This window comes from Lissotriton helveticus, chromosome 8, assembly GCF_964261635.1.
Source record: "Lissotriton helveticus chromosome 8, aLisHel1.1, whole genome shotgun sequence".
Classification (NCBI taxonomy): domain Eukaryota; kingdom Metazoa; phylum Chordata; class Amphibia; order Caudata; family Salamandridae; genus Lissotriton; species Lissotriton helveticus.
This window is the reverse complement of record NC_136069.1, coordinates 1,348,831,501-1,348,849,814: the sequence shown is the minus strand read 5'-3', so window position 1 is coordinate 1,348,849,814 and position 18,314 is coordinate 1,348,831,501. Positions and strand designations below refer to the sequence as shown.

The 18,314-nt window shown below is 48.8% G+C and overlaps 1 long non-coding RNA gene across 1 annotated transcript; it reads left to right on the top strand.

Annotated features, from left to right (window-relative positions):
• The first annotated feature begins 10,960 nt into the window (after positions 1–10,960).
• On the top strand, positions 10,961–11,625 carry LOC144771974 (uncharacterized). The gene is made up of 3 exons (XR_013599572.1): positions 10,961–11,031; positions 11,148–11,207; positions 11,301–11,625. It is a non-coding gene; the product is annotated as an uncharacterized LOC144771974 (long non-coding RNA).
• The last annotated feature ends 6,689 nt before the right edge of the window (positions 11,626–18,314 follow it).

Sequence of the window (18,314 nt, the reverse complement as noted above, 5' to 3'; positions counted from 1 at the left end):
TTGACTTGGTCTCTGGAATGGAAGTCCAAATCCTCCAGTCAGATAAGGCAGCAGACTACCTGGCAAAGTCCTTTCCAAGTCGGACAGGTCATGAGCGTGGTCCAGCTGAAGCAGTTGGTATTGGTGGGAAAAGCTCAGAGCTGGAAATCCTCTAGACCAGTGGTTCCCAAACTTTTGACTCCTGAGGACCCCCATTGAGTCACCACTGGAAGCCGGGGACCCCCAAGCAATTTGTATGAGTTAAATTTCAAACATTAAAACAGTCATTCGAAAAAAATACACATGTGTGCACACAAAACAAATACTCAAAGTATTACGGATTTTGGGGCCAGATGTACGACCATTTCATTTAGCACCTCGCAATTGGCGACACATTGCGAGTGGCAAATTGCGAGTTGCTAAATGAAATGTACAACACTGTGTTTAACACTGTTTGGGATTCCCAATGGGGTCGTAAAATGCGAGGTTCATTATTATTAATGAACCTCTCGCAATTTGCGAGCCCATTGGGAATGCCAGCCCTCCCAGCGATGATGGCCTGCTGGGCTCTGCAGGCCACCATGTCTCGGACTGCTTTTAAATAAAGTAGTTTAAAAAAAAAAAAGCAGCCTGTTGACAATGCATTTTAGAATTTTTTTTATTTTGCATGCATTTGCAAAGGGGTGCGAATGCATTACTACTTGAAGTAGGCGGTAATTGTGACTGTTTTGCGACCGCAAAACATTTGTACATGGTTTTGAGACTCGCTATTTGGAAGGAAATGCCCCTTCCAAATAGCAAGTTGCAAACCCTATTTAGAGAGTTGCAAACAAATTACGACTCTCGAAATAGGCTATGTACATGGCCCAATAGGTTTTTGCATGCGCAAACGGGTTCGCGAACCCGTTTGCGCATATAAAAACAGATCGTACATCTGGCCCTTAGTATTTTAGATTGAAGTAATAGCCCCTCTGCCACATGTATTTCATTTGTTTTATAGCATCTCTCATACCATTGTAGTATGTCAGAGCACTTTACATCACACACATATAGAGACATTGAATCATACATGTAAATCAGTGTGTATATAAAATGTTTAAAGAGTGCTTGGTCTGGAAAAGCACAAACTCAGGTTTCAGAACATAACACAGTGGCTTGCATTGACTTTAACATAAAAAATGTATTCCCACCCAAATATATCTTTTTAGCAGCATCAGGATAATGAATAACTGGTACAAAATATAAGTTACTAACTGGTACCATGCAGTTTGCAAGCAGCTCTTTGACGACAGTTTATAGGTTCCTCTGCTAGATTACGATTGTCACTTATGAAGTGCACAGTAACAAAAGAATCTATGTGACAAAAGCAGTAACCACGAATCTAGGCACATAAAATACTGCTTTTTAAGATAAATGTTACATGTTCTTTGCAGTAGGCACATTAACCCTCTGTGCTACATTAGTTAAATCAAAGCTACCTCTGAACAAAACTCTCCTTGCTCTTCTCCAGCAGGTACATTAATCTCTGGCATTCTCTTGACACTTTTATTGTTGCTGGAAAGCTGCTAATTATACAAGAAAGGTTTCTCTGCTTTTAAAACTGCTGCCTGCGGACCCCCTGGGAATGTGTCACGGACCCCTGGGGGACCACAGTTTGGGAAACACTGCTCTAGACTGCTGAATAATGTTTGCACCTTTGCCTTGCCACGATTTCTACCTAGGCACTTACTTTTTGGACTTCAAATTCTTTCAGTGGGGCAAGGCAGCAGAGTGCATCCAGGAAGATCTCACTGAAATCGGATAAGCTTGTGTTAGACCTGCCAGCCTTGGGCTGATCTCCCCCCAAATGTTTTGCCTTCCTCCATATTTTTTTTTTCGGACTTTTTCCTTTTTAGGTCTCGCACCTGCGACGCATCGCGAAGCGATGTCGCAGCGAGACCTATAGTCGGCGAGATGGGCACGCGCAGCATGCCGGAATCGGATCAGGTCGCGCGCGCGCGCGTTCAACATCTCCTGTCTCCCTTGAAAGCCTCATGCACTTCTCGCATACACACACAGCCAAACCCCCCCTGCTTTCGTTTCGCACACGCATACACACACGAGCGCACACACAGAGAGACACACACGAGCGCACACACACCCCCGCCGCCGCCTCTGCCACCCCCAGTACAACTAAGCCCCACTCACTGCATCGGCGCCACTCCGGACTTCTGCAGCCTCCGTGGGGCTCTCCCTCGGGCATGGGAGCCCCTTCGTCACCACTGCTTCTCTGGGTCAGCCACTCCGTGGGCGCGGGCTTCAGAAGACGGAAGTCCCGCCCCACGATCGGTTTCGGCAGTACACGCTCTTGTTTAACAGCTTTCTTCAATGCTTGTTGTTTGAGTTACCAAACTGTAAAGCAACTTCTTAAGTGTATTTGTTTTGCTGATTTTAAAATTATGGTTAACAAGCAGGGAAATACGGTAAATCAAACCAAGGTGTAACGCTTTTGAAAGTTTTCCTTTTCGTTTAGCCCTACAGAATGGTCATCAAAGTGTCTGCGAGAGGTAGTCTGAATTGATTTTAGTGTATATGAGACGAGACATGCTTAAATGGCTCTGGAGTGTTTTCTACACTGGGTTAATTAGTGTTTATGTGCGTCATTGGGGCCTGTGGTACATTAATGTCGTTGCAGGAATCCGTCTCCCCATCCTGCTCAAGAGGCCATCAAACTGGTCTTTTTGTTAGAGGAAACAGAACGCCCACATGGTAAATAATAATTTTACGGGGCTCTAGGAAAGCCCTTTAATGCTTTGCCTGAAATGTTCGTGACGCAGATGTCTCCACTGCCGATGGTGGTGTCATTGTGTCGGAGTTGTATGGTGAGTGTTGTCTTTACACCCAAGCACAGACGGAACAGATGTGTGACGGTCTCTGCGCCAGTCCAACTGGCTGTTCAGAGACACTGGCTTGACAAGAGTCAGACTCCGCCCCAGGCTCCCGTTAACAGCAAGGAAGGCACCTTCCGGGACGCGGGCCAAAGGTTAGTCAAAGAACTGCCAGAGGAGGTAACAGATTCGATTAGCTCAACTTTTCCCAGTCACGGAGGCATGGCAACTCGAGGATGAAAGTTCGCCTGGCTGTGTATTTTAAATGAAATGTAAGCAGTGAGGCCAGGGCCGATCTGAGTCCCAGGAGCAAATCCAAGAGTAGCACACCTTTGAAAGTTCATGTTTCGGCTGCAAAGATATGTATGTAATTAGCAGGTGAGAACGTCGGCCTCCTAAAGGACCAGCTCATCATCATCCAAAAAAAAGGAAGACAGTTGAGTTGGGTAACAGCAGCACCTGCTGGTAATGGACCAAGCCCACTTCTCCATGGAGCAGCCTCCCACGGGCCTGTGCCCCCTCCCCCTGTGTGTCCAGCCCCACCTACAATAAGTACCGGTGCCCCCACTTTATGTGGGTTCGAGAGTACAGCTCACACAGGGTTGGCCTGTTCCTTCAATGATGTTTAAAGCCCCCTGCCGCAGTACTGGCCTGGACCCCCAATTCAAGTGTGTTCCAGTTCCACTCTCACAGCACTGACCTGTGCTACGTCTGTTGAAAGACTTACCACACAGTACTGGTCTGTGCGCCATCCGAATGGCTTTCACCCACTCCCACCCACAATACTGACCTGTCTGTCCCACAGACCACCCACAAAGTACTGAACTGTTACCCTACTTCATGCATGTCCGCCTCCTGGCACAGTAGTGACTTACGCCACATATCTGTACTAAGCCCCTCCCTCAGTCCTGGCCTGTGCCACCACCCCAGGTGTATCAGCCCCACCCCCAGCTTTGGCTGAGCACTCCTCACCTGTGCGCCCGCCCCCTTGCGCTCCATTGGCTGTGGCCCCTTTCGTCCAAAGACCCCTCTCAGTACCGGCCCGTACACCCAGTCATATGTGCCAAGGCCACGCCCCCTTGGTACTTGCCCTTGCCCTCACCGACCACAGTACTAGCCTATGCTCCCACCCAGGGGTGCCCAAGCGCTCCTCCCACAGTGTGGGCTGTCATCAATATTCATTCTCTTGTTCGCTCTGGTCTCTTTTGGGATTATCTCTCTCTAGATTTGCCAAGTTCAATTCTTGAAAGATTTCTTAAATAGCGCCGGGTCCCATGGCCATGTTATTTGTATAGTCTGTAAAAACTGCAGTGAAGGTGGAAACCAGCGTAGGGCGGATTCACAGTGTGCACATGAGGCCGTCGGCTGTTCCGGTACTGAAGAGGGCTTTTCACCCAGCACCCCCTCGGGGTATGGTACATAAACCACCCAGAGGGACTAGAAAAATGTCTACCCCATTCACACCTGCCAACTTGTGATTTTATTCGCATGTGAGAAGGGGCGTGGCCGGGCGGGGCTTAGTGCGCAGCTCGAGACACCTGTAAATCCACAGTCCCTCTCCCACGTCAAGCCTCCACCCCTCCCATGACAAGCCCTGGGCCTCAGGGCGACCGCCTTGCCCCTCTCCAAAAACAAAAGTCTAAGCTTTCCAAGCTGCCGCGGATGCTCGGGAGGGGGGGGGGAGGGGGGGAGGGGAGTCTCACACTTCTCATGTACATCTGCACTGCTAAACCTACAATTACCTGGAAACCTGCTCTCTGCCGGGGGGTCCAGCTAATTGTGTGTCCCCCATGTGAAATCAGCTCCTCACCCGGTGACAGTGTGAAAGGAGCACATACCGTGTGTCACACGGTGGCACCGTATGAGTTGGCAGGTCTGCCCATTACAATCCTCTGTGTGAAAACAATCCCAGGAGAGTAAGCTGTGCTGCACAGCACTGTATTTTCACATAAAGCTTAGACCACTCGTAGGTTACGTATTCGAAACGCCGCGTGCACCCTTGTTTGCACGCGCTTCACTTGCCATTTGAGTCTAGACTTACTAAGGCGTTGCACCGCTGCAAAGTCATGTAAACCCTCGCAAAGTCTGCAAAGGGTGTTTTACTTTCCAGTACAAAGGATTCCTGGACAAAGTGCAACAAGCATTTGCAATGCAATAGGTCTCACATTATTAAAGTTTGAGCTATTGGCATTGTAAATGACAATGTCTTTTATTCTTTTGCATCGGTGCGTAAACAAGCACTTTGTACTTCTAGTCCATGCTTATGAGAAGCAAGGCTGGTAGTCTCTTTTACTGCCAGCCTTGCTCATCGTAAGCAAGGAGTATACTTTCAAAGTGCGTGTTTATGCACCGATTGCAGTTTTTAAAAACAAATATTTGAGACCTATTGCATTGTAAATGCTTGTTTTGCTGGTCTAAGGACTCTGTGCGCTTTTCCACTGCTAACCAGTGCTGAAGTGCTTGTGCTTTCTCCTCTGAACATGGTAAAATTGGCATATACTCTATTGGCATATTTAATTTTCTTATCAGTCCCTTGTAAAGTGGCACTACATGTGCCCAGGACCTGTAGGTCAATTGCTGTTAGTGGGTTTGCAAGACTTACTTTGTCACTCACTTAAGTAGCCCTCTAAACATGTCTCAGGGCTTCCATTTCAGCCTGCATGCATGCAGTTTTGGAAAAATAAACCCTTTGCCAGACACAAAACTTCCTTTTTTTTTTATTCATTAAGTTACTCCTAGGGTAGGCCCTGGACAACCCAGATGGCATGGTGCAATGTATTTAAAATGTTGGACAGGTAACCAGTTCATGTTTGCTGCCTCTGGAATCCTAATTTAAAACCCTAACTTATGTTGAGGTCGAATTTTAAATTACACTTCTGAATATGCTACTTTTATAATGTTGCAGAAACAACAATTGAACGGAATCCTGAACAATGTCAAATATTTGCCCCAGTACAGAGATCTGGGTCTAAATCAATTATTATTTTTTTTTTTGCTTACCATGTCATTCCAGTTTGGACCCAGCCATACGTTAATCAGCCTTGACCCTTTTGCACATGGAACAGTCCAGCTTGAACAGCCAGGCCAGATCCCCTGGACTAGAAACAAGCATCCTGAGACCGGTTTTGGGGTATCAACCCATATCAGACAGGCCTGCTTGACTCCAGTGGCATGGCGAGCACGGAACCCACGTGTGGCCATACCCGTCCCACTCGGGGTGACAAATGTAAATGAACAATTAATGGAGGGAATGCTGAACAATGTCAAACATTCACCCCAGTACAGAGATCTGGGCTAAATCCATCATTTGTATTGCTCACTATGCCAATAGAGTATATGCCAATTTTGTATTGCTCACTATGCCATTCCAGTTTGGACCCAGCCATATGCACATCAGCTTGACTCTGCTCCCTATGGGAACAATGAAGCCCGAACTGCCAGGCCAGGTCTTCCCTGGTGATGAGCAAAAAAACACCAATGTATTAAACCCAGATCTGTGACTGGGGGTGAATGTTTGATTTGTTTAGCATTCGTCCATCATCTATTCTTTTCACTTTTAGAATTTGTCCTTTTCCTTCCTTACCCATTTAGTACCTGTGGCCTTTCTCTGGTCACATGACAGGGTGTTGCTGACAGTTGAGCTTTATGTATTCTTCCTAGACAACCACACACAATAGGAAGCTTAGGTGTGCCTGGTTGGGACATCACGGGTCGGATGGGAGGGAGGAGCTGGACACAGCCCCACTTACATCTGAATAAACTGTACTGCATCCACACAGACAGCTGCATACCCCCTGTAGTTGGGCTGGACCCAGAACAGTGGAGGCAGGATACATGGGGACTTCAAAAGAAAACCCCTAGAAGCTTCTCCCTCACTTAAAGGCACAAGTGGATATACATACTGGACCTCGGGCACCAACTCTTGAGTACACTCCTAAACCTGTGGATAGTCTTCCAGAAACAACTACTGTGCTATTATCACTCTGCTGGACTGCTGCCTTAAAGGAATTGCTAACTTGCTGCCCTCTTGCCTGGGTAAGTAGAACTGGGCCTGCAACTTCATCTTGAACCCAGGACCTCAGAGTGAGTCCAAGGGCTAGTATGTAAGCCTAATGGTCTGAGCCTCAGATAGAAAAGACTCCCCAGCATCCTGAACCATCCCCTGGACCCAGCTGCAGCAAGTTTGCTCAGCACTGGCTGCACCAACTCGGGCAAAAACTAAAGACGGTTACATAAAGTAAGTTATATTGCACTGCATTTACCATAATGCATTGTTGCAAACTGGGTTGTGAAGCAGCGTGTTCCTACTCTTCTTTTGCTTAAAAAGGTTCTCTTGCGCTAATGAGCTCTGGTTGATATTCCCGCGCTCAGTGAGTCCTGCAGAGACCTGAGAAAACGTTAAGCACCATTTCCAGCACCCCCAAAATTATGTGTTGCTTTCAACGGATGAAGGTCCACTATCCTGAAAGACGCGTTTAGAGATACATAGCAGTGGCTGCACCAACACTGGTTAAAAGCTAAAGACTGTTACTGTAGTGGTATCATGCACTGCATTACCATAATGCCTTGGAGTGAACTGTGTGCTGGGATGTGAAGCAGTAGGCTCCCACCTCTCTTTAACACAATAAAAGAAGTAATTGGTAAGATTTTTAAAATCATTATTTGCGTCTCCTGACTTTGTGTTGGTAATTAAAGTATTGTAGCAGCGACACACTAGCACAGACCACGTTCAGGTTTTGTTTAAACATAAGCTCAAGTGGCGAGTTTGAGGCGCGCTTACATCCACACAGGAATGTAATGACCTAATTGGTATCTGTTGACTTTCAACCACTGAGTAAACACGCGGCCCAAGATACCTTTCATAGACTATGTGCTAAATGTACCAAAGCTGTTCGCTGCTGACTGACCATGGATTCCAGAAGTTAATAATTGTCCTGCGGGAATTTGTGTTGTGAATTGGAAGTTTGAACTTTTACTTTTGCGTAATGTCAACACAACTTTGTTTTATTAATCATTGCGAAGATGGTGTTTAATATTTTAGAAGTCTATCTCTCATAAATCCTGCTCATTTCGTTAAACAAGAAAGGAAGGTGTTCTGTTTCTTTGTCGGAACCCAGCTGTTAACTCACCAATTTGCCACGAGGAGTCTGACTGTCCAGTAATTCATCTATAGATTTGCTCTTTGGTCGGTTAACGGCGCGGAGTGTTTTTTCCCTAAATCACACACGAGGTTGGATTCCAAAAGAAAAGGGTTTCGAAATATTCATGTTAACTTTTCACGTGCAAGGCCAAAGAAAATCCTCAATGTCTCTTTAGTATTCATAATACTTTTTGCAGGCAGTAAAATATCATAGTCGGTGCTAAAAATAAGGTTTAAAGGAATCCTGTAAGAAACACCATGGTGGGTCCTTCTTAAACATAATAGAATTGATCGTCAACTACACATGGGCTTCGCTCTTGTTTACATGCAATTTGTGTCCAGTTTGAGCGTTGTGGCCAGTTTCTCCTCCTTTAGGTGCACAGATCTATTTACCCCAGCATAATTCATATTTGGATTATTTCACTAACCTATTAGGAGCCAAACTCCAATAATTTACTGATCTCAATAATTTAAATGCCATGATTTGTAAGGCGGGCAGTTTGGCTCTGCACGTTCTCTTTGATCTAGTGCCAAGAGACACCACCCTCCACAACATTAAATTATTAGTCATCAGAGTAAAAATCATATAAAAACTGGAGGTGCTCAATGTCTGAGACTAGATCAAGGTTTAAAGGGTTTATTGCTGAATTCCTATTATAAGTGATACAGATAAATGTGATGAAGACCTAGATCAAAGTACAAAATCAGAAAACAGAAAACAGAATAATAATCCCTTTTTAAGCAGCAGAATATCTTCAGATTTTAAGTGTCAAAGTCATAAATAATACTGTCTCAAGTAAATATGACAGTCTCGTAGGAAAATAAGCAGTTTCACCCAAATCCCATAAAACCAGGGAGTTTTATACACATTTTTTCACAAATAGCAGAATGCCAATTCAGCATGACATGATTAGCTCACATTGGACAAATCAAAAGCAAATTCGTAATAGCTAAAACTCTTAGCACTAACACATTTCCTAAGGTAAAACAATTATTCAGTTTGTGTCCTCAGTAATTCCGCTTTGCAGATGTAGAAGGGGGATTTGGGGGGCAGCCGAGCCGCGAGGTCTGCCCCCCGGGCAGATTTGGGAGGGGGAAGGCGCCGCGATTGCAGGTGAGTCCCCAGGGCCGCGCCGATGTCGGAAGGTGGTGAAGCGGTCAGGGAAGAGCGGGCGAGGTGCAATGCCAGGGGCGCCTCGCCGCAGCTCTCAATGGCGTCTGGGGGCGGGGCTGGGAGCGGGAGGGCTTGCGTGATTGAGGAGCGGCCGCCCGAGGCACTGTGCGGCCGCCCGGGAGGCAGTGTGAGTGGAGCGGAGGCCCAGCCAGTGCGAATGGGCTTCTGCTGGGCTGGAGAGGTGGGTGGGGAAAGGGGCGGGGGAGCTGAGGAGGGGCAGGGTGGGATCGCGAGCCGCGGGATCGGGGGCTGCCAAGGGGATGTGGGCGAAGGGGGGGAGGGGAGGAGGACCAGGCAAGGAAGGAGAACAGGCCCAGAGGGGATGGCAGGAGAGCCCCTCACCTGCCCGGCAGAGGGCATGGGGGACTGCAGGGAGGGGCAGGAGCAGGGCTTGGAGGGGTGCGACAAGGGGGGCATGGGGAGGGGCGGGCACCGTGGGACAGGAGGTGGGGGAGGGAGGGTTGGCCCAGGGGCAGCAGAGGAGGGGTCAAGGTGAGCTGGTGGCCCCGGAAGGGTCAGGGGGGTGGGGAGGGGAGCTGGTGCTGGCGGGTGGGGCTTCCCCATTACTGATAGTCGGAGGGAGTGGGAGGGTCTGGATGTTTTCGCGTCTTGGGAGGCGGGGCTGCGGGAGGCGGGGTCTGCGGCGGGGGATGTGGGGGGGCGAGGGGAGGCCGAGGCGGGTCCGTCAGGGAGGGAGGGAGAGGGTGCCGGTGGTGGCGGTGCGTCGGGGGGGTCGGGCTGGGTGCTGGGGGGGGATTTCTCAGAGGGAGGGGGTGCGGGGGCAGGGGGGCTCGTTTGGAGTGAGGACGAGGGAGGCGCGGGGGCGGCCGGGGGAGGTCGGTTGGGGGGGTGGGCGCAGTGGCAGGGACCCAGCACTCCAGCTGTACCTTTTCTTTTACAGGGGCAGTCCGGCGCGGGGGTGCGGACTTGGTAAGGCTTGGGGCTTGGGGCGGCCCAGCGACACCTAGGAGAAGGGAGGGCGGAGCTTCCCGCGGCGAGTCTGGAGTCAACGAGGGATCACGGCGCAGCTGACTCAAGAGGCGTACCTAATACTGAAATTCGACACAACTACATCAGGACTGAACAAACTGTCTGAAGCCAGTAATCTATAATTAAAAAGCTCCCTTTATATATGAGCCCACTTCACCGAGATTGTCTGTCTGTTTTGCTGCATTGGCCAAGCAGGGCAGCGTTTTTTGAAATACATGACCCTTTATTTGCAGCGTCGTGCCTATAATCTTTATAAACTTCATGAGCTCACGTAGCACTATGAATACCATCATCCTCAGTGCCCAGCCACTAGCAGCAATAGCAGCTTTTTGTCTGCAATTCTTCTAAACTTTATGAGCCCACATAGCACTACGGATACCATCATCCGTAGCGCCTAGCCACGCCCAACCAATATGGCCTCCCAAAATCTTCACATTACCAGTACCGGTTGGTGGCACTTACACGCCGGACGCCGGAGGGATGATGCGGAGATGAACGCTCGTTTACGAGTAATTACATGCCCCAGAGCTCTCGACCCCTGGAGCTCGTACGCGCTTCGCCGCATGGAATTCTAATGCTCCCGTGTGCGCTTCCTCGCGCTGAACCTTAATCTTCCTGCTTGTATCTTCTTAACAGCTACTCTAAAAAACTCAGATTGCTAGAACTGCTGGACCGAACGGCCACACTACCTCTCTTCGTGGCAACCCGCCCGAAATACAGGTAGGACGCTCCCCGACCAGCACCGTTTTATGATACTAGTACAGCTCCTGTTGCAGATATAGACTCACATGCGTTGCATTCATTTCCCCGCAGATACTTCGCCCCATACGAGGCCTCCGCTTCCACTTCAAATAAATGCCACAATTGCCACATTAAGTCAGGTAGGATGCCAGACTATTTAGTGCTCGTCACTTTTGCCGATACTGGTCACTTTTGTTTATACTGGTTCCCTGAAGCCACAGGCTATCACTTATTGAAAAAACCTGTTTCCCTGCAGATATGTGCGCCCAGTGAGGCCGCTGCCCCCTTTCATCTTGACCAGGAATACTACATCCAGGTATTTATACACACCGGTCTTTAGAGTCTGCTAGTTTATCTTAATGTGATTGCTACCAATACTTACACCGGACTCCATTATGATTGCTTACAGCTACGGCTTTATCCAGTCCGTGTCCTGAGGAGAACCCCTAATCGCTGTGTGGTTCGAAACGCGTTGACCCCGAGCCAGGGATAAAGAAGAAGGGTGCAACTAGGGACATATAATAACACCACGCTTTCCGTCCCTAGAAGTGCAACCACAAAAACATTTAATCACTGGCTCAGCAAGACTAGCAGGCAGTACCTATGAACTGTGTTGTCCGCCCGTCTTCTGTTATATAATCTAAAGGACTGGTGCCTTTTTTGAAAACTGCTTTTAGGCATCGTACTAATTCAATTTATTTGTTGTTATGTATTTTTGGTGTTTTTGAAATCCAGTATTGATGATGTACATATTGAACACTTGTATATATTGCGCACATTGTTTTCTGAATGCATTCTTTATTGTTTGATAACTGTCCTCTTTCTTTGACATACAAAAAAAGAAATATCAAAATCTAAGATTTATATATAAAAAAAACACAAATAAAATATTGATCACTCAGTACTTGCAGGCTGGGTTTGACCAAATAAGAAACAAGTAAAACCTGGTTGGCTCTCTCTTTTGTTTGGTATATTGTAGCGGTCCAAGCCAGCCAGTGATAGGACCCAAACCTTCCTTGTTGCCCTCACGAAGGCCCCAGGCGGGCTCGCCGGCCCCTCCACCCACAGGGCCCCAGCAGCTTGGGGATCAGCGGAAGTCATGGAGCACCTGCACGGAGGACTGTTATGTTTTGAGTGGGGAGAGAGGCGGAATGTGGGCCTCTAGCAGGGTACAGTCGGCGCCGCCACCGGCACGCCGGAGTTATGAGTGGGGGGGAGTGGAATTGATTGAAGGGGATGAGGACAGCTTGGAGGAAGGCGAGTTGAGGGATGGCGCGGGTGGACGGGGTTCCGGTAATGGTGTGAGTTCTTTTTTGCAGGTGTCACGGGGCCTGGGTGCGGTGGCGGCCCGGACACAGTCGGGAGGCAGGTCGGCGCCGGAGCGAAGCAGAGAGGAGCGGCGAGGGGATACCTTGGTCTCAGGTAAATCCACGGGCACTGCACGCATGGTGTCGGTGGGAGTGGGGGGGAGGAAGGGGGGGTGGATCGGTTATGCAAAGGAAAGTATGTGATGGATAGGGGTGTGGGGCCGGATGAGACCGTGCTGGCGCCTGGGGGGAGTGCAGATGGGGAACCCAAGGGGGGGACCGGGGGAGCAGGGGTCCTGGGGAAGCTGAGCGCTGGCGGCACGGGCGCGGGCGTTAATACGACGGCAGGCGAGGGGACGAAGCCTGAAATTCAGGGGTGGCAGACAGCGCAGCGGCCGGGGCGGGTCTGCGGAGGGGAGTGGCGCAGTGAAACCGCAGAGCAAGGAGTTGAAGATTAAGCGGCTTCCTTACATGGGGATTACAAAGCCGCTGGGGGCCTATTTGATGGCGTCGACTAAGGAGAAGATTTGGAAGGGGGAGTATGTGGAGTTGATGAAGCTGTTGCACCGTGAGGTTCGGTCGAAAGAAGGGTCAAAGGAGGAGGACTATGAGCTGCAGAAACACCCGCGGGTGCCGTTGACGATCGAGAATTGGACGGCGGCCTTTTTGATATTCGCGAGTGTGTATTGTGAGAGGTTCCCGGAGCGATCGCTGTCCCTGTTTAAGTACATGGACATTATCAGGAAGGCGCAAATCACGGGCAGGGGGTGTGCGTGGGTGCAGTACGACGAGGAGTTCCGGGCAAGGATGGCGTGGGATCCCAAGGCGAAGTGGGGCGAGTTAGACTGCGATCTTTGGCAGCACATGATGGGGTTGGCGGGGTCAGGCAAGACAATTTTTACAGCCAGCGGCCTCCCAATAATCTATCAGCCCTTTCAGGGCCGCCCCTCCCGAGGAGGGGTTGGAGCCGGAGCGAAGAGCCAGCCCAATGCAGTGGGCTCCTGTTGGGATTTTAATAAAGGGGTGTGTGCCAGGGAACATTGCCGCTTTAGACACGAGTGCTCCGGGTGCGGGAAGTACGGGCACCCAGTGCTTCGGTGTTGGGGCCCCCCGGGCAGCAACATGGGAGTCCGCAGGCGTCAGTCGGGGCGGGGCGCTCCGGAGCCGCTCAGCCGTCGGGCAGTGGCCGAGGCGGCAGGGGGTCTGGGCCAAAGGGCTCGTACTCCGGTTAGGCTGGAGCGCTTGACAGTGGCCCTGCGCAATTACCCAGATGCGAGGGCCGCGGAGCGTTTGCAGACTGGGTTTCGGGACGGGTTTCGGTTGGGCTACGACGGGCCTCGGCAGCGGCGTTGGGCGGACAACTTGCGGTCGGCTCGGGAACACCCAGACGTAGTACAGGGTAAGCTGGACAAGGAGGTGCAGGAGGGCCGCATGGCGGTTCCTTTTTTAGACTGACCATTGGAGGAGTTGATAGTGTCGCCCATAGGTGTGGTACCCAAGAAGGAAGTTGGGCAGTTCCCCCTGATCCAGCATTTGTCATGGCCGGAAGGCGGATCGGTGAACGATTATATCAACGAGAATGAGGCAGCGGTCTCTTACTTTTCTGTGGAGGCGGCCATGGATTTGGTGGTGGCGGCGGGGTGTGGAAAAGTAAATTTTGCCATGTTCTGTGTCCCTACGCCCCATCCATCATATGTTATGTATGCATGACCAATATGCATATGTTATTCCCCATTTCTGATTAATGACGCAATTACAGTTGTGTCCACCTCTAATATGTTAGTTTCCAGTCCTCGTGAATACTACGAATATCAGGCCTGTGTAAAATAATGTTGCCACGTTTCTCAGTGTGCACGTTATTCAATTATAAAGTCCCCGTTTCTAGGCCTCAAAAGGGCCCGGACCCTGGATTCAGCTCCTGTCTCCTGAAAGCCTCGCTGAGGAGCGATACAGCCCCCACCTGTATCCTCGACCTTTCACTTACTTCCTGCTTCGCAGTGCCCGGTGCAGCCCGGCCCTGCCTCTGAGTCTGCCAAAAGTATGTTATAGTTCCAGCTATCAGTTCAGTCCTCCTCCTTTGCATTCCTAAGCTACTGAACTGCATCAATAGTTTCCGTCGTTGTCTAGCCTTCTCGTCTCCCTGTTAGAGAAATACTGTATTTAATGGTCATTTAATATTCTTCATCACGCATTTCATGTAGAATAATGCATGGTCCAGTCTTAGAATCAAGTTAGCCTCTCCCCTCATGACTTCTAGTTTATATCAACATGTTCCCTAAACATTAGATACCAGATAGGGTTTAGGTACATGTCGCTCCGACCCTCCAGACTTTAGTCTCTGCTCCTAGCACAGAGTTCGTAGCCCCCAGCTTCTTCTAGTAACACGTCATTGCCAGTTTTCGCGCACCATTAGGTTAGAGGTCCCGGCTCCTTAGGTAGCCCCCTCCTATGTGTCCGCCCATTCATGACATATTCTGTTACGTTTTACATCACATGTCTAAGTAAACTCCCAGTTACACCTCTTTTTACTGTTATTTCTCGCGACTGTTACACGTCACGCCTTCTGCTCCACCCACTGCTACGCCTACTGCAATGTAATGCTATGTGTTTGCGCTATGTATATATGCCTGTGTCTTGTTATTGAATGTTAGCGCGCTCATCCCAGACCAAGCCCCGGCAGCTGCCGGGCCTCTTTTCCCCTGTCATCCTGTTCCTATGCAGGTTGTCCTGATCCTGTCCTTATGCTGTAATAAACCTGCAGAAACTCCTACTACCTCGAATCTTGACTCTTATTTATTGAGCTATCTGTTATGCTATAAGTCTAGTCAAAAATAGGGTATTATTTATTTATTTACCACATAATGGCGCCCGAATAGGGACTTGCCCTTTCCCCACGCGTCGGTGAAGCCACGCCGACCCCCTGACCCTCTGCAGTCGTGACGGAACTCTTCTGCGCAGTGGCAGATATTTCTGCTCAAGTATCCCTCAGGCCCACGGAGGAGACGGAGGAGGCGGTCCAGCATCCGAACGAGACGGTGGAGGAACGCGGCGAGTCCCGACCAGAGCCCAAGCCGAGAGTCCAAGGTCCGAGGTATCCGGAGGTCCACCCGTAATTGAAGTCCGAAGTCCGAAGTTCGTCGTCGTAGTCCAGTCCCGTCCGAGGCCTTCCGTTCCGTGCTGCCCGGTGAGTACCATTGCTGGGGTAGTGTCTAGACAGGGTCAGTCTAAATTGACTCTGGTCCGTGGGTTGGTGGTACCCAAGCTCACAAACGAAGTGTTCACCTAGGTGGATACGGGTCTTGATGTGTTCCTTTATGGGACCGGTATGTTCCGTACTGTTTCAGCAGTGCATCCAGTAACTCTAGTCTGTTCCGTTCTCGAGAATTCTGTTCTGTTTTCAGTATTTTTAGGTAGTATTCTGTTCGAACTGTTATTTATAATGTTGTTTAATGTATTTCCAATGTCGTGGTATGCCTGAATTGTTTCCCCAATTGTTATTGTTTTTCGTGTATTGTATTGTGTTCCGATTCAAGTTTAGAATGCCGCTCTTTTCCAAGTTACGTCAGTTAAAAACTAGAAAGGGTCTGCTGGAAGCAGCAGTTCCTGTTCCGCCAAGGGACAGTCCAGGTCACTTTATGTATCAGAAACATGGCATAAGCGCCATATTGTATTTAGATTTATGGGTAGAGTATACCAAACAGTTAGAAGAAAAGTATAGATGGCCCGTATCGGGTACATGGGATGCCGAATGTATCATGCGAGTAGAAGAAGCATTATGGAAAAAGAAAGCCAGACAGTCACAGAAAGATGCCATCGAGTTATGGCGTAAGGAAGCGCATAGAAGAACGGAAAAGGAAGTCAGAAAGTCAGAGTTAAGTAGAGAATCCCAAGAACGAGCCCAAGAAAAAGAATTAATCGAGATAGGTGAACAAGTCAAAGCCGAACAGTCAGATAGACAGAGGCATGCCCTTATTAAGGGTATGTATCCTCTCCTTGCCGAAGGCTTGCTAAAAGCGACCCCAGAGGCACCCAGTAATTTCCCGCCACCATTAGTTCCGACCAAGCTACGTCACAAACCGACCGCAGCTGATATTTTTATTTCGTCCTATTTGGACGACACAGTTCCAGAATATGCAAATCCTGTTCGCGCTCCGCCCGTCCCTGTAAATCAGGCACTTCCCGTTCCTCCAGACACCGGAGTACCTGTTACGGTACCCCCGGGTCAGCCTGCCATACAAGTTCAGCCCACGTTACAATTACCGACTCTGCAAGCACGAAGAATGTCAGTCGACGATTCTAGTTTAGGGGCCGCAGGAGGAGGTCCTCCTCAAACCCCGCCGCCACACAAACGTTTATCAGCACTCGAATTACATGCTCAAGCATCACAGCGTACTCCTAAAAGTAATAAGTCTGTTACAGAAATCAGACAAGCCCTTGCCGAATGTGTTTATGATCCAGTTCCAGGCGAATATAATATGGTTTTATATTCCGTACGCGTAAGAAGGGTGACCGAGTATCTAGTCACCTTACCAAATATGAAAGAAGATCTAGACAGAATATATCGTTTCATCCGTACAGGGGATGATCCAGAAAGTATTGGCGAGATTATGTCTCAAAGGAAAGCCGAGATTCAGCTCATGATATTAAAGTTCCTGATCAATTGTCTAATAAGAGAACAAGATTACCCGACTAAAGATCCCGCCGAAATGAGAATCCTGACAAGGTGGAGTGATAATATAGCCGAGGGTAAGCACAAGACCATTAGTGCCATGGAAAGTATGTACAAGAAAATTCGTAAAGAAATAGTAAGGTTACACGAACAGCGTAAAGCATCACAAGTAAGCGAGAAAGAAAGTATCTCTGATCCTGAAGAGGAAGACGAGAATCCCGCCAGAATAGCGTATGTAGGGAAATCCAGATTTCCAGATCGCCATTTACGTCTAGAACCCAAGTCTATTTTTCATCATCCAGCACCAGAACGAGAGCCTTGTTCTCTAGAACAAGTATTTCAAGCTACCGATCACATTCTGAAATCACGAGTCGGTTATAGCGAGTTAAGCACCATACATGAACAAGAATTAGCCCGATCAGCAGTCCGATGGATTACTGATTCTACCACTTTTCCAGACGAAATAGTGGCACAAATGTTTCTGAAACTGCCCCCAGCCGAGCAACGACTGGTGGGTATGTATATGATCCAGCACCTCATTATTCAGTATGAGGGTCAACACTCTGATCCAGGTCCGTTACACGATATCCTGAACGAGTTACTCCAGTACAGATGGAGAGGTCTAGGTACCGATTTAATTAGTGTTATTCTAGAACAGCGTCACAAGTATAGAACGTTCCTGAACCCGCATTTTGTTCACGTCTCACCCCCAGAAAGTAAACCATTCTACATAGACAGACAGAATCCGTTACGAGAAGTCCACCCAGTCCAAGGGACGGGTGGCGAAATGCAACGAGTGTTTGTATACACTCCGATTTCAAAGATGGAACTCCTCGAAATGAAAAAGCTAATTCCCTGCCATGACAAAGATCCAGCAGGGTTCCATAGAGAATTAAAAGACATGCTCCGTATGGGAGAATACACGTACCCAGATGTCATTAAAATGTTAAAGGTTCTGCTACCCGCAGGGGTGTATGAAAAGTTAAAGGAAAAAGAATGGGAGGTGGGAGAGAAAAAGATCGATTGGACAGCTCTAGAAGCTGAAGACAAGGCACGAGTACCAGGTACCGGTCTTGGAGATAAATGTAAAGAATTACCGGAATTATTGATTCAAGTTCTACCCAGATTATTGACAACTAGGAAAGAAGACTGGGATGCAATCTCAGCCTGTAAACAGAAACAAGATGAAGACATTAGTGATTTTTATTCTAGATTCGAGAAATGTTTCAGTATTAATAGTGGTCTCAAGACAAGTAGTGAGTCATACCCTCATCTTTTCGTTACCAAATTAGTCGAGAATTCAAGTCCACAAATTAAAAACCGAGTTTTGAAAGTCGAAAGCACCTGGCAAGCCAATACTCCGTCCCAGATGCTCCAGATGCTTCAGTATCACCAGAATAGAATCAGAGAAGAGCAAGAACACGAAAGAAAACGTATGAAAGACACG